Source organism: Anomaloglossus baeobatrachus, chromosome 10 (assembly GCF_048569485.1).
Source record: "Anomaloglossus baeobatrachus isolate aAnoBae1 chromosome 10, aAnoBae1.hap1, whole genome shotgun sequence".
NCBI lineage: Eukaryota > Metazoa > Chordata > Amphibia > Anura > Aromobatidae > Anomaloglossus > Anomaloglossus baeobatrachus.
The window spans coordinates 80,415,075-80,441,737 of NC_134362.1; positions in this window are offsets into that span (position 1 = coordinate 80,415,075).

Here is a 26,663-nt window from a genome sequence, read left to right on the forward strand (position 1 = left end):
GTCCCGTTCGGGTCAGGGGCTGTAAAAAAAAGCACATAATTAAAAAATATTATGATTATACTTACAAGTGACGCGTCCTGCTGACTCTTTCTCCAGGCCGCTTCCGCGTCCGTCTGTTCATTGCTGTGCCACCCGGTAACCAGCACGGAATTACAGGACCTTCCGTGACGTCATACTCATGTGACTAGTCATGTGTGAATGTTGTATTACATCATTGGCTACAGACTGGTCACGTGAGTATGACATCATCAAAGATACTCACATTCCTAGGCATGTTCTTACGGGTCAAGTCGGTTAGGGGTTTGGTCAAGGTGCTGAAATTAGGAACAAATTTTCTATAGTAACCTGCAGTCCCCAAAAAAGCTAGTGCCTGCTTCTTAGTCTGGGGTCTACACCAGTTACTAATGGCTTCCACCTATGCGGGCTCAGGCCTTAGGGTCCCTCCCCCTACACTGTGCCTGAGATACTGCACCTCAACCATCCCAAACTGGCATTTATAAGGGCGAATGGTCAGTCCCGCAGTCAGGAAAAGGTCCAGCACTATGGCCAAGTGTTTAAGATGGTCCTCCCAGGTTGTGCTGAAAATGGCAATGTTGTCCAGATAAGCACAGGCAAAGTCCTGACATTGTTCCAACAATCGATCCACTAGTCTCTGGAAGGTAGTGGGGGCATTTTTCATCCCAAAGGGCATTCCCAGGAACTCAAATAGTCCAAAGGAAGTAATGAAGGCAGAGCGCTCCCGAGCGTCCTCCATTATGAGTATCTGCCAGTACCCCTCCCACTTGGGCAACCTGAAGAAGATCGGGGAGATACTCATCATAGGAGTTATCACTAGGGGGGTGGAAGACGGCCAGAACAGGCAGAGATCGGTCATGATATTCTTTCAGCATATTGATGTGGACAGTCTTTTGTCGTCGACCAGTAGGGTCCAGGGCAATGATGTAGTTACTGTCATTAACTTTCTTGACAACCTGATAAGGGCCTTCCCACGTTGCTTGAAGCTTGTTGGCATGGGAACCAATAATCATGAGCACCTGTTGTCCTTCTCTAAATTCCCGGTTCCTGGCTTTACGGTCATACCAGGTCTTTTGTCTGGGCTGGGCTGTTCACTGGTGTTCTTTAGCCAAGGTAGCTAACTGGGTGAGACGGTCTCGAAACTCCAGGACATAGGGAAGGACTGGCACTCCGGTGTCTGAGACATCTTCCTCCCAGTGTTCCTTCAGAAGAGCGAGAGGACCACGGACTTTCCGTCCAAACAGTAGTTCAAAGGGTGAGAACCCTGTGGACTACTGGGGAACCTCCCGATATGCGAACAGGAGATGTGGCCGGTATTTTTCCCAGTCCTTTTTAATGTCAGCAAAAGCCTGCAGCATATTTTTGAGGGTTCCCTTAAAGCGTTCACATAGTCCGTTGGTCTGCGGGTGGTATGGAGTGGTGCGAAAGGCTCAAACTCCACAGGTATGCCAGAGGGATAGTCCACCACTGTCAGGATGTATTTTTTCCCTGACCGGCCGGGGTGGGCCAGATGTCCTATGATGTCTACAGCTACACGTTAAAATGGTTCTTCAATTAGGGGCAGGGATTGCAGAGTTACCTTGTGTCGGACTCCAGGATGCCGCATTCGCAGGCACACATCGCAGGTGCAGCAATAATGGGCTACCGACTGCGAGATGCCATGCCAGTAAAAACTTTGGGTGAGTCTCTTTTCAGTCCTTTTTCTCCCTTGGTGCCCAGGCAAGTGGATGTCATGGGCCAATTGGAGTATCTGTGCCCTGTTCTTCTGGGAAACAATGAGTTGCTTGGTCACCATATCAGGGGTGTCCATGCCGCTGGCCTTCATGACACGATAATACAATCCCTGTTCTCAGGTGAAGCAGTCTCCATTATCTCCCACATCCCCATTCTCTGTCCTTAACCCAAGGGCTGCCAAGGTACTGTCACCTTCTGTTTCTCTTCTAAACTCCTCTCTATCCCAAGACTCTCCCAATGTAATAGCAAGGGACGGATTGCTTACCGACTCTGATGGGGGTTGTAGTAGCTGCTCACCGGTGAAGTCCTGATGTTTTCGTGCTTGCATTGTTTGTAGTCACTGTAACTCTCCAATGTCATTTCCCAGGAGGATATCGGCAGGCAGTCCTCCCATAACTCCAATCCAGCACAGTTTTTCTCCATGACCATAATCCAAACGCACAGAATCTCGCGGTATATATTTGCGAGTCCCACCTGCTAGGACAATGGGGATTTCAGGGCCAGGTGAATTGCCTCGGGTCGAACTACACGAGGGTCAGCGATAGTCAGGAAGGCCCCTGTATCTCTAAATCCTGTTACTTTGTATCCATCATGCAGGTGACGTTGCCGTTGATCAGAGTAGCTTGGGGACATAGGCAGCAGGCCGTACACTCCAGTAGGTATGTCTATTGTGCAGGGGTTGGCAGTCCACTCCGGTGAAGTTTGTGATAGCTCTTCCTCAGGTGAGATGGAGTGAACAAGATGCACCGGACGAGATGGAGGTGCATGGGGCTCCCTCCAAGTCCTTGCGGAACAACTGGACTGTAGGTGCCCAGGTTACCCACACCCATAACATCTCCTCCCTGCGATTCTCACTGGGCATGGTCGGAACTGTTGGGGCCCAGGATTGTGAGCTGTAGTTGTCATAGGCCTGTGGCTGGTTGGAGGGGCAGGTACAACTGGAGAGGGCTGGGGTGCAGGAGTAGGCTGTGGCTTATTGTCCAGAAGCCTCATCAATTGCGGTCAGATAGTAAGAACCTCATCAGCCAGGGCTGCAGCTCTATCCAAGGTGTGCGGCGTGCGCTCTCTAAGCCATTCCCGTATTTCTGAGGGGCACTTGTAAAGAAATTATTCTATAAGAAATATCTGTATAATGTCTTCCACAGTGAAGGCGTCTTTCGCTTCCAGCCATCTCCGACATGCCTGGCACATCTTATGGGCATACATCCTAAATGATTCCCCCGTGGTGCATGGGAAGTCTCGGAACTGTGCCCTATGTGAGTCTGGGGTGATAGCATGATAATCCAGGATAGTCCGCTTTACAATGTTGTAATCCCGGTTCCGCTGTGAGTCAATGGTGCGATAAGCCTCTGCCAGGCTTCTGTTCAGGAGTCCCACTAACAAACGCATCCAGCCAGAGTGAGGCACCTCCATCATGGCACACTGCTGCTCAAAGTCCTTGAAGAACCCCTCCACATCTCCGGATGCCTCTTCAAATGGCTTGAAGTCCGCTCGGGTCATTCGTACAGGCTCACGGATCGCTGGGTTTACACTTCAACTTACATTACTCACTCTGTCGGACTCCATTGCTTCTTGTCTCCTCTGTGCTAAGCGAGCAGCCTCCTCCTTATACTGCTGAGATACACCAGGGCCAAGAACTGCCATCTTTCTTCAAACCACACCAACCACTGGCTTTTTGGGGCAGGGATCCCCGTCCCCAGTGCTTGTCCGTCAGACATCTGGGAGGAGGTGGACTGGCACGCATCCACCAGTAGATCAATTAAGGCTTCTTTACTCAGTCCATGGTGGTTCAGACCCATATCCCTGGCTCTCTCCTGTAGACTTGATGCGGTCCAGTCTCTGTACTCACTCTGTGGGTGGATCTCCATTGGGCTGTGCTCTGTTGATCCCACTGCTGCCACCAGTTGTGATGGGGTCCTTCTCCCATATCACACAATCAACAGAGTGAGAGATGGCTGTACAATCCAATAAGCATTTATTCCAAGCAAATCAAACAGTCTATAACATAATCCACCATACAGAGGGTAAACTTAGTCCAGAAATATGAATATAATCCAATAAGTGATAAATGTCCAGGTCTCTTGGGGAGCTGCAGCTTTTCCCTCAGAGGTTCAATCTTCCTGCTTCCCTCTTGAAGTTCTCAAACTGACTGCTTCTTCCCCCCAGGTAAGCACTACAGGAGGTAAATACCTACAGACAATACAATGTACACACAAGCAATACAAATAATGGATAGTGAACCAAGCGTAAAATACGAACCTACACAATATGATACACAGTACACCATATCCCCACCATCTCATGGTCCAACTCCATATTGCGCAGGATGTACTGTTTTTACTAGCACTACCCAGCCTTAATTTTGTCAGTTCGGTTCAGTGTTAAGGCCCCGTCACATGCTACGATATATCTAACGATATGTCGTCGGGGTCACGGAATTTGTGACGCACATCCAGCATCGTTAGAAATGTCATAGCGTATGATGCCTCCGAACAACTGTTAACGAGCAAAAATACTCACCTTATGGTTGCTCGTTGACACGTTGTTCACTTTCATAATGTTGTTCCTCCTTCTGTGCATCGGTTGTTTGTCGTTCCTGAGGCAGCACACATCGCTAATTGTGACACCCCGGGTACGACGAACACAGCTTACCTGCGTCCCACTGGCAATGAGGAAGGAAGGAGGTGGGCGGGGTGCTCCGGCATCTCATCTCCGCCCCTCTGCTTCTATTGGGCGGCCGTTGTGTGACGTCGCTGTGACGCTGAACGTCCCACCCCCTTCAGGAAAAGGATGTTCGTCGCCCACAGCGACGTCGTTAGGGAGGTAAGTACGTGTGACGGGGTTAACGACATTGTGCGCCACGGGCAACCAATTGCCCGTGACGCACAAACAACGGGGGCGGGTTCGATCGCTCATGTGATCGCACGATATATCGTAGCGTGTAACGCCGCCTTTAGGACGCAAGTTCACGTTACCTCAGAACCCGAACTCGAACTTTACAAAGTGTTCAGGTGAGTCACAAGTCTGAGGGCAAGCCTAGAAGCCCCTGTTCTGTCATTTCATGTCCTATGACACACACATTTCAGGAGAATGTTGGTGTAGAGAACTGATTCAACTCCATATTGCGCAGGATGTACTGTCTTTACTAGCACTACCCAGCCTTCATTCTGTCAGTTTCAAGCTCCCTGACTCTTCCTCCCGACTCCTTGTCTCCTACCCCTATACAAAAGGGGGCTTTCGGGTAGTTTCTCAATACCAGCCTTTTGCCTTATGCCCAGAAATCCAGAAGTTTTCACTCCCAGGAGATTGGGAGTCCTTCCGACTTGAATTGGACACACCTGGCCACACAAAATTCTCTCTCTGACTCTAAGGCCCCCTTCACACGTCAGTGATTCTGGTACGTATGTGCTTTTTTATTATACGTACCAGAATCACTGACATACGCAGACCCATTATAATAAATGGGTCTGCTCACACATCAGTGATTTTTCACTGAACGTGTCTCCGTGCAGCGTACACCTGTGTCCGTGATTCTGCACGGAGACAAGTCAGTTTTTTTCTGGCATCACTGATGACCCACGGACCACACTATGGTGTGATCCGTGTGTGATCCGTGAAACACGTACCAGAAAAACACTGACATATTAAATAATAAATATTTTCAACTTACCTTGCCTGCGATTCGCTGTGCTGCCTCCACTCTCGGCAGCTCCTGCCTGGCTCATGAATATTCAAGAGAGCAGGAATAGCCGACCAGGAAGTAGCTGCAGAGAGTGGTGGGCAGACGCTGGAGAGCCAAGGAGTTCAGTACCATGGAGAGCAGGAGCGAAGGCAGGTGAGTAATGTCCATATGCAATCACGAATCACGGATCACGGATTGCACATGGACAACCCACGTGAATCACGGAACACGGAGGGACATGTGCGTGTTTTATACGTCAGTGAAGAACATCAGTGTTTTTCACTGACGTGTGAAACGGGCCTAAGGTGGAGTCTCTCCTCTACTCGCAGGAACCATCGTCTCCCCTGTGGGTAAATCACAAAGCTTAACTCTTTACAAACACTATTTAAACTGGTCACTAAATGACAACATTTCCTACAACCATTACTATTGTCATCATCTTTATACTCCACACATTATGTACATAGTTATGTTTGTATCTTCAGGGGGCAGAAGTCCGGCCATCTCCTCACCCTGCTTTGGATTCACTGCATAATTTACCCCTGGTACAGTGACAGGTTTGAAATCAGCAGTGAATTATAAATTCCTATCGTGCTGATTTAAAATATACATTTCATGTCAATAAAGACAGATAATGCAGCAATTGTATTAGATTTGTAAACTGTATGTGAACTATATAGCCCCTCTGATCTCTTGAGTGAGGAACATCAAGTGTTGACCTCTTTATTACAGGACAAATATTTCATCCCATAGCTGCAGACGATAGTGGCTCAGTTGTCATCATGGATTGTAAAATTGGGAGGATCAATTCATGAATCTCTGTTCCATTTGGCCAGATCAGTTCTATGTGACTGCTGTATTCGAGCTCTGGAAATTTTGTATCTTCCGAGTTTTATAGTGAAGCTTTTAATTACCAGGGCTGGTGATGTTTTGTTTGTGTCACGCCGCAATTATGATATCACACCAGCCCATCTAATCAAAAGTTTTGCTACTGATCCCCAAGAATCAGAGATTCGCGAACTTTCCGTCCAGCGGTCACAGAGGGCTGACATGACCGATTGAACAGAAACTTGCAAATCAATTTGCCCAACTCAATTGTAATGATGTGACTATATTGATGAAATTCTGTCCCAGTTAAGTGATGGTAAAACTTTGAAAACCTTTGTAGTGATCCTTTGTCTAAAGTCAGAAATATGATTGAAATGGTATTATAAAAGCATTTAGATTTGGGAACAATTGTTTTAAAGGTATGGAAATTCTTACAAACCAACTCTCCTGATACTTATGTACTCCTGTACTGTATGTTCTTCATAGCATACATAAAATATTAGCGGAGCCACCGGGGAGACCAGTAGTGGTTCCAATGATTCAGTTTCATCGCCACTCTGAAAACTGCTAAAAAAAAACCCCTAATGTCTCTAGTTAAGGATACTATGCACTTTCTATTGTGCTGTTATTTATTTTTTCCTTACAGATACTCCACTATAGCACATGGCTATGCATTGTGCTTGACTATGAATGTCCGCCGTTGCCGTACAGTTGTGGTATGTGGGAGGTAGCAACCTCCTATATTGTAAATGGTTGTTATGTATCCCAGTGGTGGAGGTCCTATGCAATATAAAACCTGAAATGTTTACTATGGGACTTGTACTTCCACAAGTCTTGTTAAATCTATTATGGATCAGGTGTATGAATTGTCAGAGTGCTAGGCGGCTCTGGCTATTCACATACCTCCACCCCTGAGTGTGTTTGGTCTCATATATGAGACTGGTTGCTTGGTCACATGGTTTATGTGTGCTTTGAAGCAGTTTACTTCCTGGTGGCACCCTGCGTGCGACCATCTGTGTTTAGAGCCCCCTGCAAACTTCCCTTTCAACACTAACTAGGAGGCCAGATTTATGGAGCCTGTGGTCACTCTGAGTTTAGGAAGCTGGAATCCTTCTGAGGAATCTGGACTGGTAGGAGTCAGTGTCTGCAGCAAGTTACAGTTCCTGGTTGGTGATCCCATTGAGGCAGTCTTCCTAAGTGTCCGTTGGAGCCCTGCTCAAGCTCCAGAAAGGTAACCTTACAAAAGGGGGTTGTATACTGACCAAGCTCAGTGAGTGGACAATGCTATACCTCCATTAGCATACTGCTATAAGTGATTGCATCCAAAGCTGTGCGGGCGAACACGTATGTATGTGAATAAACCAATGGACTGTTTTAAATGGAAAAATATTCCTTTGTGCCTTAATATAGCAGCCAATCATGTGTCCCCCAGTACATTCAGTGAGCACAGCCTCACATATATTAAAGCAAATAACAGAGAATAATGGTGGAAAAAGGGTTTTCATAAGCCGCGCCAAATGATCACTGGTTCAAGTAGTCCGATTAATGAATCTTTATTTAGCACAGGTCTACGCATTTCTGGAGGCTCAGCTCCCTTCCTCAGGACCATCATGCATAAGAAAACATCAAATCCATCAAATATATTAAAGCAAAGCTGTTAGCAGTATTTTGCAATGTAAGCTGAAAACAACATGCTGCAAGGGATAAAAAAGAAAAAACAACTGTGTTTCTCTTATCTGTGTGCTAACTATGGTTTACCTGAAATAAAGGGTTTGTTACCTTGTGATTAGCATTAGAGGACTAGGAAGTCATGTGCCATGTTGTCCAGCATACCCTCTGCTGTGATTGACACCTCACAATCAATTCAGAATCTCTATTGAGAGCCTAGTGTGGGTGAGAATAGGTCCCAGCTCTGCTACACTCAACTCTTTGATAACACCAGAACAATTGCACCCACTAATCTAAGTTAAACATGGTTAGTTTCAAAATCTCTTTTCCTACATCATGATGCTCTCTCATTACGTAGCAAAAACCTGCTGACAGATTCCGTTTAATACAAGAAGACACTGACTAAAGTTCAAATTAAGAAGAATGTTTCAGTTTGATTTAACTTTTGTATATAACCCTTTTCTGCATTTTGATCTACAATGTATTGCTCATCTTTTTGTTTCTTAATCTGTCACATATAGTTCTCACAAAGGTCACATGATCGCAAATATTAATGCAATAATGCATAACACCTATGTGCCATTTATAAATAAAAGAAAACTGATCAAATATGAGTGTGCAAAGTTTTGCATTGGATATTACATATGAAATTGGGAACCTATTTGCTGCACCTCAACTCTCCTCTGTCAATTGGAGTGCCATGGTTGTAGCTTCCACATTTATGAGAATACGACTTCCAATCCACAGAAATGATATGTAAGACAGCTACGCTGGATAGCAGTAATATGGTGAAAAAGAGGATTGGAAAAGCAAAAGAAAAGTTTCTATAGGATTTTTAAAGGATGAAAAGGGTGAAGTAGTCAAAAATGATGTTAAGAAGGACAAATTTTTAAATTCCTATTTTGCATGTGTTCTCTAACAGGTAACATCAACTGATCTTCACTGTACTATCAAAGGAATAAAAGAATCCACACTATCTAAAAACAGAGGGATGGTGAGGGAACACTATGCTAACTTAAATGATTTAAATCTCCTGGTCCAAATAAATTACATCCTAGGGTACTGAAAGAGATAGCAGAGGAAATCGTCTCAGCCACTGTATATAGATAACTCCATTCTGCAGAACATTGCTCCTCTTGCTTATGTGTATACACTGTTGAAGCTTCCTAGCTTTAACTGTACTATTATGAGGTAGACTCTGCCCCTTCCAAGGACATTATTCCTACAAGAGTAGTCCATTCTAAATATGTCTGTGAGGAGCAGCGAAGGATTGCCAGATGTATGTAAGATAGAGAGCTGTCCCCTATCCTGATGGTAGACTTAACGGTAGTCAGAGTCGAGCCTCCAACATGGCCCTGTCTCCTCTCCTGGCCCTGATGACTATGTCCCCACCACCCAGGGAACAGAGTGGGACGAAGATCCCAAAAACTCACCAACAAGGTAAGACAAACAGCGGTAAAATAAAACCTCATATGCACCAAAAACCTACACCAGGAACAATTAAGGAAATACGGGTGAGGAAAAATAAGGGAAAGGAGGTAGTACAAAAACACACAACTTTCACAAACCACAGCAGACAGCACAGCAGCAACCACCACGTCATCTCTGCTTCCAGGCTAGCTCTTAACTAAACAGAATAACCGGCACAATACCCAGGAAGCAGAGGGCTTATATCCTGGACAGAAATGATTAAGTGCTGACAGCTGAGCAAGTCTGCTGCTGCACCAGTGAAGACATTAACCCTTAATATTCCTGAAGGAAAAAACTACATTGAAAGTGAATGGTTCCAGATGGTAAATGAGAAATCTGAGCCTGAGCTTGTCCTTATGCACATGACACTGTAACATCTCGGATGATCACTGCTATAGCCATCGAAACACATAGCACCTCCAGGAAAAGAACAAAGTGTGTTGAGCGGCTGCCAAAGAAACATTTTGCTAAGGAAACTTGTTCTTCTGCACCTACCCTCCCTTGACTAAAGAAGAATTTTTACCAATGATTTGAGAGTGAGTGAAGAGTACAGGAGGCAAAGAGAGGAGTATGACAAATAGAGAAAGATACATTTTCCTCTAATAAGGAATTTTATATATTTTTTTTCCATTGGAAACACTTTACATATTACATTTTAAAGACTGTTTTCTCTCCCACATCAATTTTCTCATCAGTACCTTGAAGCCATTACTATACTGTTAATTAGATATCTCAATGTGAATTTTTTCAGGGTCATTTTGATCTCAAAGCAGAGAAAATAACAGATTAGTCTTAGAAAGTGCATTGCCCCCTGTCAGTCTAACTTCCCAGCTGTGCGATAAAAGGCGGAGATGAATGGAAAGCACAGATCAATATTATGCGATGTGTGCAAGCATCATTAAAATTCATCTAAATACCATTTATTTCCTTAACATGACAACATGTCATTTCAAAGTGTCTTCATAAATGTTTGGTCCAGGAATCATTTTTTTTCCAACCCCCGCCTGCGCTCATCATCTATAATGATGATAATTTACCTTATCATAAAATATTTTACGGCAACTAGGAATCTCACTATTTCATGATGCATTGGCTCATTGCCTTCTCATTGTCTCCTGTGTTGCATTTTATTTGTTCCTTCGAATTCTGAGTTTGGAGCAGGATGGAATCAAATATATATTCAGGTTCCCCAGGGGGGTGGGCTGCAAGTAATAGATAACTTCAAAGCAGGCACAAAATAAAAGCGCAATGAGCCATACTTAGAGTTCTTGACAATTTCTGCTCATCAGTTTGACTGATGAGAATGAAGGAGTAGGAGTTATCTTAATGTATAATCCTTTTTACTTAGAGACTTCAAACATCTTGTGTTTTTGAATTTTCTCGATAGGCTGGAAACTGAGTTATTAGATTTTCTCTCAGTGAATTAATGGCTGGAATAATGTTATTACGTTGCAAAAAGGAGCAGTATGGAAGTTTTTTCTGCTTGTATTCACCATGACTGTTTATTACGATTATTATTTTTAAGGCTATGCGCGCACACTGTGTTTTTTATGTGTTTTTTAATGCATTTTTGGGTGCAGTTTTTGTCACAAAACTGCATGTCTACCCTTAAAGCGAACCAAACACCAAGATTTTCATATATAACCTAAAGCCAGTGCTATACTGGCACTATCATGCTGATTATATACATAGCTTTAGTTGTCAGATTGGATTTATAGTTTCTAAATACAGGCAAGTAAAGTTACAGAAATGTACAGCTTTGTGATTGGCAGTAGCTGCCGAATAGCTAATATGTGGGTTGGGTTTTGCTATCTTTTCCCACCCCTGTCTGCTCCCTGGCCTCTGTAGATGCTAGACTGTATGTGCTGCATCTCTAACACGCGCCTATCACGTGACAGAAATGACTCATACCTGGAAGGAGCCCATACAGTCTATTAGCATTTTATTAGGTGCCTGGGAGATATCATCTGTGATCCCAGACATGGAGGGTCATCATTAATACACCCAAGGACACCAATGTTGGAATATGTGCACCAATGGATTACTTCATCTAAATTTGGCCTCCTGAGGAACTCCAACCATGGGAGGGGGGAAATGAGTCGAGGCAGAGGTGGAAGTTTGGGAGATCTATATTCTTGATTGATTTACAGTAAGGTGCCCTGGACGGAGTTGAGGTTGGATACCCCATGGAGACTAGTGAGCACCTGAGGATTTCAATTATCTGTGAATATGGATCCCCATGGAGCTGCTATGATGGAGTCTGGTTGTGTAACCACAGTAAAGAGTTGAGAGATACCTGATTTGGACTCATTATTATGAGCATAATTATATTGCCAAATTCTGCATGATATGCCTTGTATGAGTGTTGTCTATTTATGATATTTTCTTTCCAGGACCGTATTTTTATCTACGGGCTATACCCCTAATTTGTGTATCTAGGATCTGGGGCAACTAGGATCAGACGAAGGTACAGCCTCTGTGGAACGGGGGCATCATATAACTTTAGGGTGTTCTTCCACTGATAGGTAGGTTCTTTTTTGATGAAGGTAACTATACGGAAAGCTGGAGAGCCAAACATAAGTATACTAACCTTGATATATAGTAGGTATCTTGGATACTATTTTGCTACCGTATATTTAGTGTATATTCTGGGGTGTTTGTTATGTTTTTGTTTTGTTTTTTTAAATTGTGGATTATTAAGCTTATTTTTTTAACCAAAATCTGGGTTTGTAATATTTATACAGTTTGGAAGAAGGGACCTGGGTAACCTAATCAATCTATATATGTACATTTATTTTAAACACTGATTTAAAAAAAAAGAAAAAGAAAAATTATGTCAGAAATGTGTAGCGCCCCTGAGACTGGTTGCTACAGGGTATATCATTATATCCTTCCCTGGCAGGTCAAGATGTTAATCTAGAAAGTTCTACACACACCTCACACCACCATACAGCAGGGAGAATCAGTCACTAGGGAAGAGTTAACAATGTTTCTACAGACACAGGAAGTGACTCAGCCAGTTCTTAGCAGACCCAGGTTGCCATAGCAACTTGCAAAAGTGGTGAGGGCATGAGCAGTTAGGAGTAGAAAACAGTTTCACTTTACCTCAGAATAAGCTTGGACATGAGACAGAGAAGACACACAGTGGTGCAGCTCCCTGAAGTGGAGGCTGTCAGGCCTTCAGGGAGGCAGAACAGAGCTGTCTGGATGTAACACCGAACAGATAGCTCCACCAAGCTGGTGGCCAGTAACATCTAGAGATACGGGACCCGGTACCTGTAATCGTGGACCAGAAAAGAGTAGTCGCCAGAGAATGTTGACTGAGCACAAGAGAGAGGTACAGAGCCCTAGTCAAGGTGGCTGTGGCGCGACAGCAGAGAGGGAGCCTGTGGAAAGGGATAGGAGTCCGACCCACGAGAGGCTCAGTCTGCCGGACGTTCGGGCCGGGACTGGGGGAGAGTACAGAGTTGTGCATGGAGGAGAAAGGTCACAGATTATCAAACCGGATCCAGCCTCTGACCTGCCCGGGAAGCAACCAGAGTCTCTGATGGTGAGGACCAGCACCCGGGGTGCAATACCACCTGAGCCAGTAAATAAAGTGCCTGGAACCCGCACCTGGTGACTCTGTGAGTAACTGCCGCTGCCCTGCGCTCCGGCGCTCCTGTGGACTGCCACCCCAGTTCTCACCAACCTCCCGGGGTACCCCAGTCCGCCCATAGGGAGCGATACCATCCCGGCCTCACATAACAACTGGCCCGGAGAGAGATTGTGCAGTGGCGGCTAGTTCCTGGCCGCATATCGTGGGTGGCGCTGCGAAGCATCCCCATTCCCCATCCAGTACTACCCCTGGGAGAGGACTAGTCGCAGGAAGGGCTGGCGGTGGAGGAGGCCGAGATCCCAGTCACCGCTGCAACTAGTGACACACTTCCCAGGGGCCCGTCACCTTCCTTCCATCCCCATCTGTATTGGACACTTGTCCGTTTGCTGTTCTTATTTAACATGCAGCTGACGGGGTCACGAAACCGGGTCAGGCTAGTCACAGCTACCCCAAGGAACCACTGGCCCGGTGACTAGTACCCTAAGGCCCCGTGGACGCTTCAAATGCAGAAATGTATTTTTGTGTATTTTGAGTTGCTTGGTGATTATTGTCACTTTATGGAAATTAACAATTGAGATGTGAAAATTTACATTTTTCATTTAGTTGCATAATAATGCTGCACATTAATAGATGCACAATAATTTTGCACACATAAATATTCTCCTATAAGAAAACCTCAGAATAAGCTACTGGAAAACGCATTTTTGTACTTCTCAGGTGAACCCTAGTAATACCTTTGAATATGACATTTGGTGCTATGGCTATTGTTAATTCTTTATTGTTCAGTGGAGAATTCTGTTTATTGTAGATGTGTCATTTTCCATTCACTCAAAGGGAATCTGATCTGTTATTTTCATCACATTATATAGTTGTTATTTCTAAGCACACGCACTTTCTATTATCCTTAAACTATTTCAATTTTCATGGCCCTGTATCTCTTGGCTATTTAAATTGCTTAAATATATAAGTATTTGATATTATTTTGTTAAAATTGTATAAAGGTATAGCTAAACTTACATTTAATATTTGGCTTGACACCAATCTCTTACTGTTTTTTCACTTGAAAATTCTATTTATTATGTGATTTGGTGTCAAAATTTGTGTCTCTTGTAAGATGGCAGCCAAACACATCATGGAGGAGAGATATGAATCACAGAGGTGGATATCCTCTGTAATATAAGCCTGGAAGGTAGCTCCAGTATGCATAGTACTGAGAGGGATAATAAGGCTGACAAGGGCCAGGTTTACGAGTAGTAAGAGAGATGGTTGGTACTGGCTGTGGGACGACATATGAAAGTCCAGGTGGATTCATTAGTGGTCTGTGTGTAGTCCTGTGTGAAGTCTCCATACTTGTATAATATAGAAGTGCCATTGATAGGACTGTGTATCCTGTTTTCCTGCCAAGAAAGACAGTTTATTTTCCTTGTGTGTGGCTTCCTTTATGCAGTTTTAATAAAGCAGCCTGTACGATTGGTTTAAAGTCAACTACCATGTCTATCTCAAATACCTCTGAGTGAGCCATATCTTTACACTTAGAGCAGGAACATAGACATGAATCCCAGGAAAGCTGCATGTCTTGGGTAAAAATAACTGCAGGACTGAAAACAGACCACATTGAGGAGCTAATAAAGCAGCTGCTGCAGGATAATCCCGAAAAGCAGCAGCATCAGGAACAGCAACACCAACCACAGTAGTAGTTTCAGGAAGAGCAATGGCAACAGCAACAACAATCACCGCAACAGCTGCAGCAGAAAATAATGGTCCTGGATGAGACTCTCCACCCCAGGGAGGCCGCACCACCCCCGAGTCAAGGTGATGATTCACACGTGCGGAAGATGGTAAGGAGAGTCATGCAGAAGATCACACCAAGTGATGATGTGGAGGGATTCCTGACGGATTTTGAAAGGGTGGTCTGGCGCCCTGGACAAACCAGGGGCCACAGAGAACAACACCACCACACCCCACACTCCCGGTCGGGCACATCAGAGTCAGACACAAACCCTTGTTGCCTTCCTCAAGGGGCTGATGTTCACACCAGGGGGTGGGCCAGGCAGTTGGCCCCGCCCACCAAGGAGTTCACAGTCCTGGAGGTGGGAAAAGTAAGTCAGTTCAGCGAGGGAAGTGAAAGTGAGAGGAAGGAAAGTGGCAAGTGAGCAGACTGAAGTTGGTCCGGGTGTGTGACCCGGACGGATCAGCAAGGTTGGCAGACGGTGGTGATCGTCTGCAGGAGTGGCCTATCGCCGTCTACCGTAAGGACCGTGGATGGGCGGTGGCCTGGCGGTACCAGACCGGTACACAAAGAGAAGTCAGCACCATCTGTCAGGGGCTTACGGACCCCGGCAAGACTAGGAGTCACCGTGAATTTGCCAAATCCGTCAGCAAAGGGAACTTCCTGGGTTTCCCAGCAGCCAAGTCCCGACAGAAGGCAACAGTCCAACCGTGAGAAGGAAACACAGCCACCGCCGAGGCTACAGTTCCCAGGGCCAGAGCCTGCGGGCAAAAGGGGCTCCTCCGGCCCATATCCAAGCTGGGGAGCGGGTTACCGGTGGGAACCCATTGGAACCATTTACCGTACATAGGTGCAGGGAAAGGCAGTCACCATGAACCTGCCAGGAGAAACAACACTGCAGCCGTCTGTGGGACCCGTCCATCCAGCTGTGTGTTTTACCGAGAACTGTGTCCTCATCATTGGCTGAGTGAGTACCACCGTGCCGTGCGGCACAGCGCTGCCCCCGCGACCCTGCACCTCACCAGGCCCCGTAACCCGCCTGCCATCTATTCCTACCCCATCACCGGGCCCCGGGACAACCAACCCCCTACCCACGGAGGGGAGAACTAACAACAAAGCTGCTCCCTGTCACCGCTCCTGGGATCCCCGTCTAGAGCAATGGTGGTGTCACCAATATCACCACAACCGTGGGTGGCGTCACGGACAATATCCAATTCCCTCAATCAAATCCCCTTTCACTCACGGGCGAGGAGCGCCGCTCGAGTCCCTGGGATCCGGCTCACCGCTCGAGCCACCACGGAGCAGCGGCAGCCGCAGCAGCAGCAGCGGCCGGACCCGAGCAGTGGGAGAGCGCAGCGTCCCCTCCTCCGCCCGCGACTTTGGCAGAATAGGAGAAATTAATTCTGGATCAGTGGAGCTGCTGGCACCATATCTAATGGGGAAACAGCAGAAGGCCTATTATGACCAGGTTCTGCTGAATGCAAAAGAATACACCAAGTTGAAAACATAGATCTTGGTGCACTAAGAAATAACCGTGACTGTCAGGGCGCAGTGGGTGTACCACTTAGGCTATTGCAGTAACAAACCTCCCTGATCACAAATGTTTGACTTAGTAAATCTGGTTCAGAAGTGGTTGCAAATGGAAGCTTTCTCCCCAGGACAGATGGTGAAAATGTCCTCATGGGCAGGTCAATCCACTCCCTTCCGAGGACAGTTCTGTTCTGGTTTGCCCAGGGAGATCCCCAAAGTGTTGATGACCTGGTGAGTTTGGGAAAACAAAGGGCCATAGCTTCTCTTCTCTTGGGGTTCCAAAATGGAGGCTAATACCCAAAAGACGGAAAGTAGAGCTGAAAATGGGGGGATATTTATGATTCCAAGGGGTGTCTGAATTATTAACAAAGGCCCCAACTAACAATGAGATTTGTTGGAGGTGTCCCTTCTCAGGTCACATTGCCAGCCATTTCCCCATGACCACTATGCCAATAGAATGCAACATGGGCGCATGTTGCTCATATTATGCATACCCTACCTGCAGTGTTTACTCTCATCCCGGCCACAGGCATGTATCATGTCACTCAATGGGGTGCAAATGACTGGTCTGCTGGACTCAAGCAGTTTGCTGACCCAAATACAGGCCACACACTGGCTAATTCCTGGAAAGATGGTGAGCATCTGCTGTATCCACAGGGATGCTAAGGATTAGCATGTTGCCTGGGTGGACATAAAAACAAACTGTGGCACTAAGTACCATGGGGCTTGCATAGTAAAGTACTTGTTACACCTTATTGTAATAGGGAGGGACTTTGGATTGTTTTGGGATTTGTGGGGGAAAAGGCTATTGCTGGGTTGCTCAGACAGCAACCAGGGCACCTCTAAAGAAAACTCGTCGCAGCCTAAGTCTGATGGGTTTCCCCTTTTTTGCTAACCAACATACAAAGTCTGATGGGTTTCCCCTTTGTATGCTGGTTGGCAATAAAGATGAGGCCAACTGCCCTGAGAACAACATTCCTGAGCTGAGGGTGTCCATGGGGAACTTTCATACTGCCCAACTAAGGGACCTAAATGTTTAATGAAGTTTGATAATGTAACTGCTTTAAATGGGGTTGATGATGAGTCAAGGGCTGACATCAGATACCCATATTTTGCTGTAAATGGGGAGTTATTATATTGTGTCACCAAGCAAAGAAGTGAGGTTGTAGAGTAGTTGTTGATGTTGGTGTCCAACAGATGCAGGGTACTATACATAGCCCATACTCATGTCTTAGCGGGTTGTCTAGGGGTAAACAAAACAAAGGAATGGATTCCATCAGAGGTTCTACTGGCCCAGCTGTCACCAAGAAATTTGGAATCATTGTAGGTCTTGTCTCACCTGCCAGCTCACTGCCCTGGTTGCTCACTTCCAAAGCTTCTTAGTGCCATTACCCATTACTGAGGTCCCATTTAATCACACAGATGGGACTTTAGTAGGACCCCTGGTCAGATCCAACAGATTATACTACATGGTACCGGAGGCAGTACCACTAAGAAACACTTCTGTTGAGAGTATAGCCAAAGAACTGGTTCACATCTTTTTTCAGATTTTATTGCCGAATGAGATTCTGATGGACCATGACCCCATTTATGTAGAAAGGCATGAGGAATTGTGCAAAGTCCTGCAAATCACACAACTCAGGACCTCGGTATACCACCCACAGATGTATGGATTTGTGGAAATGTTTCATAAAACGTTGAAGGCCATGCTAACGAAGGTCATGGAAAAGTACGACCTAGACTAGGACTGTCTACTACAGTACCTGTTATTCTCCATCAATGAAGTCCCATAGACCTCTACAATGTTTTCATCATTTTAGCAGTTGTATGGCCGTCACCCCTGTGGACTCCTGGATACAGCAAAAGAGATCTGTGAATTAGAGGCTACACTCTACAAGAGCGTAATTGAGCATGTGGCTTAAATGCAAGAAAGAATTACTGAAGTAATGCCCATCATGAGAGAGCACCTCCTCCAGGCACAAGAGGACCAGTTGAGGGTGTACAATTGGTCAGCAAGGGTGACAGTTCAGCCTGGGAGATCATCTACTGGTGCTTTTACTCATGGTAGAAAGCTAATTTCTATCCAAATAGCAAGGCCCCTATCGAGTAGTTTAAAAAATGGGTGAAGTCAATTATAAAATCCACCAACCAGGGAGAAGGAATCCCGCACTAATAGGTGCATTATGTCAATTTAATCCAGCCATGGAAAGATGCGGAACCTGTGGAAGCCCAGTGGGTGGTGGCTAAACCTAATGCAGACATGGAAGGTGCCAAAGTGTCAGAGACACTGTGATCTGCCCAATAGCAGCAGTGCTGAGAATTGCTTTATTGGAACAGAGACTTGTTGCTATAACTGCAAAGTTGTACTTAGGTCATAGATTATAAAATCCTCATGGAACCTTTTGTCAGAGTGAGTTTTAAACCATATAGTATTCCCAAGGCCCGCCGAGAGGTAATCTCAAAAGAGGTGAAGCTGATGTTGGATCTAGGAGTGAATGTGCAGTCTAAAAGTGGGTGGTCCAGTCCCATTTTCTTGGTGACAAAACCTAATGGAGAATGGCAGTTCTGCAATGATTACAGAAATCTGAACAAGGTGTCCAAGTTCAACGCATATCCAATACCCCGTGCTGACAAGCTCATTGTGAGGCTAGAGCCAGCCAACTACATCGCCACCATGGACCTGATGAAAGGGTATTGACAGATTCCCCTTTGAAAAGATGTCAATGAGAAAACAGCCTTTTCAATGCCAGATGGTTGTTTCCAGTATGTCCTTATGCCATTTAGGCTGCAAGGAACTCCAGCCTCCATCCAGAGAGCCATGGACAAAATCCTAGCTCCCCTCAAGAAATGGCCTACCTAGATGACATCATGATCTTCAGCCAGGATAGGGGTAGCCATCTGGGCAAGGTCCAGACTATTCTGGGTGCTATGTTTGACACCTGTCTTCCCTTCCCTTTCTATATACCATCTCTCGCCCGCTCTTGTCACCTGCACCTGAAGAACATCTCTAGAATTCACCCCTTTTCCACCATGGAAACAACAAAAAGCAATCACTGTGGCCTTGATCCGCTCCTAGGTTGATTATTGTGTTTCTCTATTAATTCTCCTCCCCATCATTAGACTTGCCCTCTTCAGTCCACCCTTATTGCATCAGCCAGGGTCACCTATCTGGCTAATCATTATTCGGACTTTTCTGCACTGTGCCAGTCATTGCACAGGCTGCCTTTACATTATAGGATCCAATTTAAATTGATTGCTCTCAATCACGATGCTCTCTCCCCTCATCTCTGTTTATCACCCTACCCATTCTCTACACTCCGCAAGTGACTTTCAACTAACATTCGCACTAATCTGAAGCTGCCAACTTTGGGCAGAGGGTGTAAGTAAGATGGTATGTAAGATGGCAGCCGGTCACGTCATATAGGAAAGATATGAATTAAAGAGGTGGTTATCTTCTGTGCTATAAACCTCAAGGGTAACTCCAGTACATATAGGACTGAGAGGGTTAAGGCTATGTGCCCACGCTAGAATGTCCCTGCGGATTTTTCTGCCTGAAAATCCGCGACTTTCGCGGCAAATCCGCACCCGCGGATTTGCCGCGAATTTACCGCGGATTTGCCGCGGATTTTGATGCGGATTTCATTTTTTTTTTTCCCCCATTCAAAACCAAAAATCCGGACCAAATCTGCACCAAACAATTGACATGCTGCAGATTTTTCCGGATCAAAATCCGCGGCAAATCCGCCGCGGAAAAATCCGCAGCATGGGCACAGCATTTCCAAAATGCCATTGAAATGGCTTGGAAGTGCTGCTGCTGCAGATTTTCGGCAAATCCGCGGTAAATCCGCGGTAAATCCTGTAGCGTGGGCACATAGCCTAATAGGGCTGACAAGGGCCAGGCTTACGAGTAGTCAGAGTGATGGCTGGGACTGGCTGCTCACATATCCCCACCCTGAATCATGGTTTAGTGTACATAAGAAAGTCCAGGTAGATTCATTAGCGGTCTTTGTATGGAGGTAAGAAGTCCTTATGTGTGAAGTCTCCATTCCTGAACTTGTATGCTGGTCTAATACTTATTTACCACTGTTAGGTCTTTGTATCCTATTTTCCTACCAAGAAAGGCCATTTATTTTCCTTGCTTGTTTATTTGTTTCCTTGTTTGATCTAGTTTTAGTAAAGCAGCCTGGAAGTTTGGATTAAAGTTGCCTACCACAAACACCATAAGTGAGTCATATCTTTGCAATCTATATAAGCACTTGCTCTTTTTTTTACACAACCCTACCGTGTGAATATGGGACTATACATATCTGTACAATAGGAGCCTTGTCCTGCTACACTTGTCCCTAGCACTTTTTAAGTACCGTATTTTATTAAGTTTTGTTTTGAAATAATGAGATTGATGTTCAATCTTCAATAGTCTCCCTCGTTTTTTAGGATATGTTGATATTTGGAGTTACTATTTGCCATTATTGATACTCGCCTCTCTATAGGTTAATAACAAGACAAAACCTTACTTTTACGTTCTTAAATATTCAAGTTTTAGGTTTAAGAACTTTTAAGGATGATTATTAATTTTGATTGCCCGACAGCCCTGTAGTTCTCTAATAATAAAATGAATTTTGAACAAAATACATTTTGCCTAAATGCAGGGATGGATTGCTGTCTACCCCTGGCCCACTGGTTCCCTTAATATCTTTGTAATACATAGTATATATTCAGATGGCCCTGTGGATTATATCGTGCGGTAAAATCTCACAGAAGAAGAAATATAGGTTCAGTAATAATAAATCTAGATGGCAACTAAAGAAGCTCTCACTACCTGTCTAACTCCACTTTTTCCTGTCACTGCTGAGGTTTCAAATAATAGCACAGATAGAGCCATCTCCGAAAAGAGGTAAGAAAATTCTACTACTAATATTAGATTCTATGACTACATACTCTGGAGCCTTTGGGTCTAAATTGCCATTATGACATCATGTGCTTCATTTAACGATATTTACATTTTTTTCTTTTGTTTCAAAGAAATATCTTCTAAAATCTCTTCTTACTATTGCAATACCCCTTCACCCCCGGGCAATTTTCAGTTTTTTGTTTTTTTCTTCTTTTTGCTTCCCTTTTTCTGAGAGCTGTAACTTTTCTTTTTATAATTCTGTCAATCTTGCCATATGGGGCTTGTTTTTTGCGGGACGAGTTGTACTTTTAAAGGAAACCATACATTTTACCATATATAAAACTGATTTATCGGTGTGATGCCTCGGGTTGGTACAAGTTCGTATACACCAAACATGTATAGGTTGACTTTTATCTAAGGGTTAAAACAATTCAGAAGTTTATCCAAAAAAAGTGGTGCTCTTTTTGCGCCATTTTCCACGACCTGTAGCGTTCTCATTTTTCAAGATCTGGAGCTCAGTGATGGCTTATTTTTTGTGTCTCAAGCTGAAATTTTTAATGGTGCTATTTCTGCCCAGTTAATCGCCTGTTATTGCATTTTGTGCAAAATTTGCGATGACCAAAAAACTTAATTTTGACGTTTGGAACTATTTGGCCGCTATGCCTTTTACTGATCAGGTTAATTGATTTTATATTTTGATAGATCAGGCATTTCAGAACGCGGCAATACCACATGTGTGTATATTTTTTATTTCTTTAACCTTTTAATTTTCAATGTGGCAAATGGGAGATGACTTGAACTTTTATTTTTTTTATTTTTTTTTAATTTTTAAAACTTTTTTATTTTTTTTATTTTACTAGTCCTCCTAGGGGAATATAAAGATAAGCAGCCCGATCACTCATTCATTTCTATTGATCAGAGCTGTACAGCTCAGACCAGGAGAAATGCTCGTCTTCTGTAACAGCCAGCGCTCTGCCGGCTATTACAGGAAGTGATTCATAATAACATAAGAGTCATCACATGACCTTGTGCTTCCATGGCAACTATCGGTTCCCCGTAATCACATCACAGGGCTTCCGATGTTAGCAAGTAAGTGTGCGTTACCCGCTGCGGGCATTTAAATTGTGCTGTCACATTTTGATAGCGCGATTCAAGGGGTTAACAAGCATGAGTGGATCACAGATCCACCTGTGCCTGTGAAGCACAAATGTCATCTGTTCAAATCAACTGACGTGTGGGGATTGCCGCAGGCTGACCGCAGCAGCCAGTGGTGATCACTCCTTCATGATTTAGGATGTATGGGTACCTAGGACAGAGTAATCCTATAGCTGCGTTTATATTAAATTGAAGTAAACTTGGGACTACGGAACAGGAGAAGAACTTAGGTATTCTTATTACAAATAAGCTGAGCAGCAGCACTCAATGTCAAGCAGCAGCTGCTAAAGCAAACAAGATTTTAGGGCGTATAAAAAGAGAGATTAGATCCCGTGATCTCAACGTATTGTTACCCCTCTATAAATCACTTGTAAGGCCACATCCGGAATATGGGATCCAGTTTTGGGCTCCACATTTTAAAAATGACATTCAGAAGTTAGAGTCAGTTCAAAGGCGGGCAACTAGACTATTACAAGGAATGGAAGACCTCCCATATGATGAGAGGTTGTGAAAGTTAGATATGTTTAGCTTAGAAAAAAGACGTCTCAGAGGAGATGTCATTTATATGTATAAATACATGTGTGGTCAATATAAAGGACTGGCACATGACTTATTTCTTCCGAAGACAATACTAAGGACCAGGGGGCACTCACTGCGAGTGGAAGAAAAGCGATTCCGGCAGCTAAATAGGAAAGGGTTCTTTACAGTTAGAGCAGTCAGATTGTGGAATGCACTACCACAAGAGGGAGTAATGGCAGATATTACAACAGCTTTTATAAAAGGGCTGGATGATTTCCTCAGTACACAAAACATTGTTGGTTATAAATGACTTAAGGCCGCTTTACACACTGCGATATCGGTACCGATATCGCCAGCATGCCTACCCACCCCCATCGGTTGTACGACACGGGCCAATCGCTGCCCGTGTCGCACAACATCTCCTGGACCCGTCACACGGACTTACCTTCCCTGCGACGCCGCTGTGACCAGCGAACCGCCTCCTTTCTAAGGGGGTGGTTCGTTCAGCGTCACAGCGACGTCACAGCAGCATCACTGAACCGCCATCCAATAGAAGCAGAGGGGTGTAGATGAGTGGGACGTAACATCCCACCCACCCCCTTCCTTCTGCATTGTGGCCGTGACGTAGGTAAGGTGAGGTTCCTCGTTCCTGCGGTGTCACATGGAGCGATGTGTGCTGCCGCAGGAACAAGGAACAACTTCGTTACTGCTGCAGTAACGATATTTGAGAATGGACCCCCATGTCACCGATGAGCGATTTTGCACGTTTTTGCGACGATGCAAAATCGCTCATAGGTGTCACACGCAACGGCATCGCTAAAGCGACCGGATGTGCGTCACAATTTCCGTGACCCCATCGAGATCACTTGAGCGATGTCGTAGCATGTAAAGCCCGCTTTAGTGACAAAATGTAGAATTGGTGGAGGAAGGTTGAACTAGATGGACCTAGGTCTTTTTTGAACCTATGTAACTATTTAACTAAGTCCTTGGTTTTGAAGGGGTTAAAGGCCCAGCTTAAGGTTAAAAATGTCAGACAAGGTTGTGATCTGCCTTTGGAATAAAAACTATTGAGGATTATGATCAGTAGCGGTGATTGCTGTTTATGATTACTTCCCTATGGTTATTAGAATTCAACCCAACACTCATGCATGAATGGGCTAAAACAAAAAGCCTAATGCCCTGCACACCCAAAGCCAATAGCCTTGGTGTTACCCTGTTAAGAGGCCAACATGAGCAAGCAGTTTACAGTATTTTATTTACAAAATCCATCAAGAAACGCTTAGCCAAAAAACATTTAAGTTATAACTCTTTACAGTCTCTTTGCATTCTCATTTTAGACACTTGCTTACAGTTATTCCTAAATAAGCTTGAGTTTCCTTCGCTCCTGTACTCATGCAGGTCTCCCTGGCTGCACCAGTAAGCACTGGATCTGCATCTTCTCTGGTGGCTGTCAAACAATCTTGTCCTCTCAATCTGTCTATATGGTCAAAACTTCCACCTTCTCAGTGAGGCTGATTCTTACGCCAGGTCTCAGACTCTGCACCCTCCCGAAAGAAATCTGTCCATCTCTAATCTGCACCCAACCCCTTGTCCATGCAGTCATTCTCTTGTCACTCTCAGTACAGTCTACCCCTGGACTGGACTATTATGTGCCTATTTTTGGCTCAATGGAATTGGACACTCATACCTCATTCTCCCTATTAATCCGCTCAACCATATTTTTGCTGTTACAGCTACTCCAGTCTTCAATGAAAACTTTTAGAATTACTTTCAGCTTAATATTTTATAGACTTTTATTTGTTCGACACAATTTCATAAATAATATATAGACACAGAAGTAATAATACATGGAGTTATGTGAATAATTCAAGGGATTGATCAACTGATACAACCTTAGACAACATTATAAAAACAATTCTCTCCCTTTTCAGGAATATTCTTTATCAGACCAATCTTATTCTCTTTCACAAATGGGTGACTGGTCTACTCTGTAACCCTTATTCATCTTCTATGCTCTGTGCCAATGAGCCATGGTGGAACAAAACCAACCCATAAATTGCATCTGCTCTTACTCCCGCAGACTCACATCAGTCATCAACAGACTAAATCCCTATGTAACGTCTTAACGTCTCTGCTCTGCACTCTCCAGAGATATTCAGCAGATATCAAATTATTAATGAAAATAGATATTCATGCATATATATGTGCGCTCGGCATAGGTTCTGCTCACTGCATCACTGACCATACACATATGTGGCCCACAAAACTAGACCTCTGAATCTTGTTTTTACCTTATTTCCCCAAAAATGCCTTGTTTACCCCCTAATACACCACAAACACATAGTGTTAGTTCAGTAAAGGTATGGAACAATATATTTGGTAAGATGGATACAGTGGTCAACTGACTGCTGCACCCAATCACAAGCAGTGAATGACAAACAGGGGGGGTCACCATTTCCACCACAGTGGCCTATACTGATCATTGCAGCAGGTAAGCATGTCCAATTGTTTAATTTATAACATTTCAATGTCTCCTGTGGGCTTTTCCTTTATGCTTGGCAACCCTTTTTAAACTTATTCTCATCTATAAAGCTCTCCACAGTTCCCTGCATCTCGTCCATCAACTTTGCCTATAATGCTACATGTACTCCACCCTCTCTCTGTCAGCTAACTCAGACTAATGTCTACCATAATCTAATGTTCCTGCACCTATCACCAGGATTGTAGTTCTACCTCAGCTCTCTAAAATGGACAATTAGATAATGGGATGAAACTAAAATGAAAGATACAGATTAGACAATAGGACAAACGTTCTGACTGAGGGCAATCAGAGTGGAACAGGCGATCACAGGAGGTAGCGGATATCTCCATCAATGGAAATCTTCAATCGGAGGCTGGATAAACATATAGCTGGGATGATTTAGGAAAACCTGAACTCACAGGGGGTTGGACCCAATGGCCCTTGAGGTCCCTTCCAACTCTACTATTTTATGATGCTATGATTCTGTCATCACCACCCTTGGTACTGTCCCTATGAGGACGTGAGACAAAGCACAGCACACGACAGTGATATTAGGATCCCTCCTCTTCTGCCAATATCTTCGTCCCACATCCATAGATTACCTCTTCCAAGAAAACATATGGTGTGACCGGACCATTTTTTATTGTGCACTGGTATACTTTTGAGAACTTTATCACTTTGTAAAAGGTTTTTGTTGTCTGCATGGGATAGCTACATTTTAGAATTATTTATTAAAATGTAGTTTTTATATTTATACCTATATCCAATCCCTGCTATATCTGACGTATATATTGATTGGATTCATTAGTCAGGCTATTCAATACCCCATATATGACTGTACAGTACTGTTTGACCACATCGCAGGTCTCGAGAGGGAAGGAGTGCTAGTTGATTTTTGGAGCACACGTTTTCCCATAATAGTTTGTGGACTCCATTTGCAGAGCCCCTAAGTGACAAAACAATGGAAACCACCTCAAGTGACCAAATTTTGAAAATTACACCCTCTAGGAATTCATTGTGCTTCTGTAGACACACACTGGGTAAATTAAGTGGGCTCTCCTCACTACAGAAATAGCAAACATGTGAATGCTAATTGTGGTTTAGGCACACTGTGGGACTGAGAAAGGAAGGGGTTGTTTGGATTTGGGAGCACAAAATTTGCTGAATTTTTTTTGGAGGGAGAAGAGCTATAGGGCTTTTCCAGAACCTTTGTGCTACCAGTAACACAAAAATCCCCTATATTTCCATAAACAGATAATGGACCTAAGTGGGGACTTGTATTTTTGTGGGTTGAGTTGAATGCTTTTTTATGGCAATTTGGGG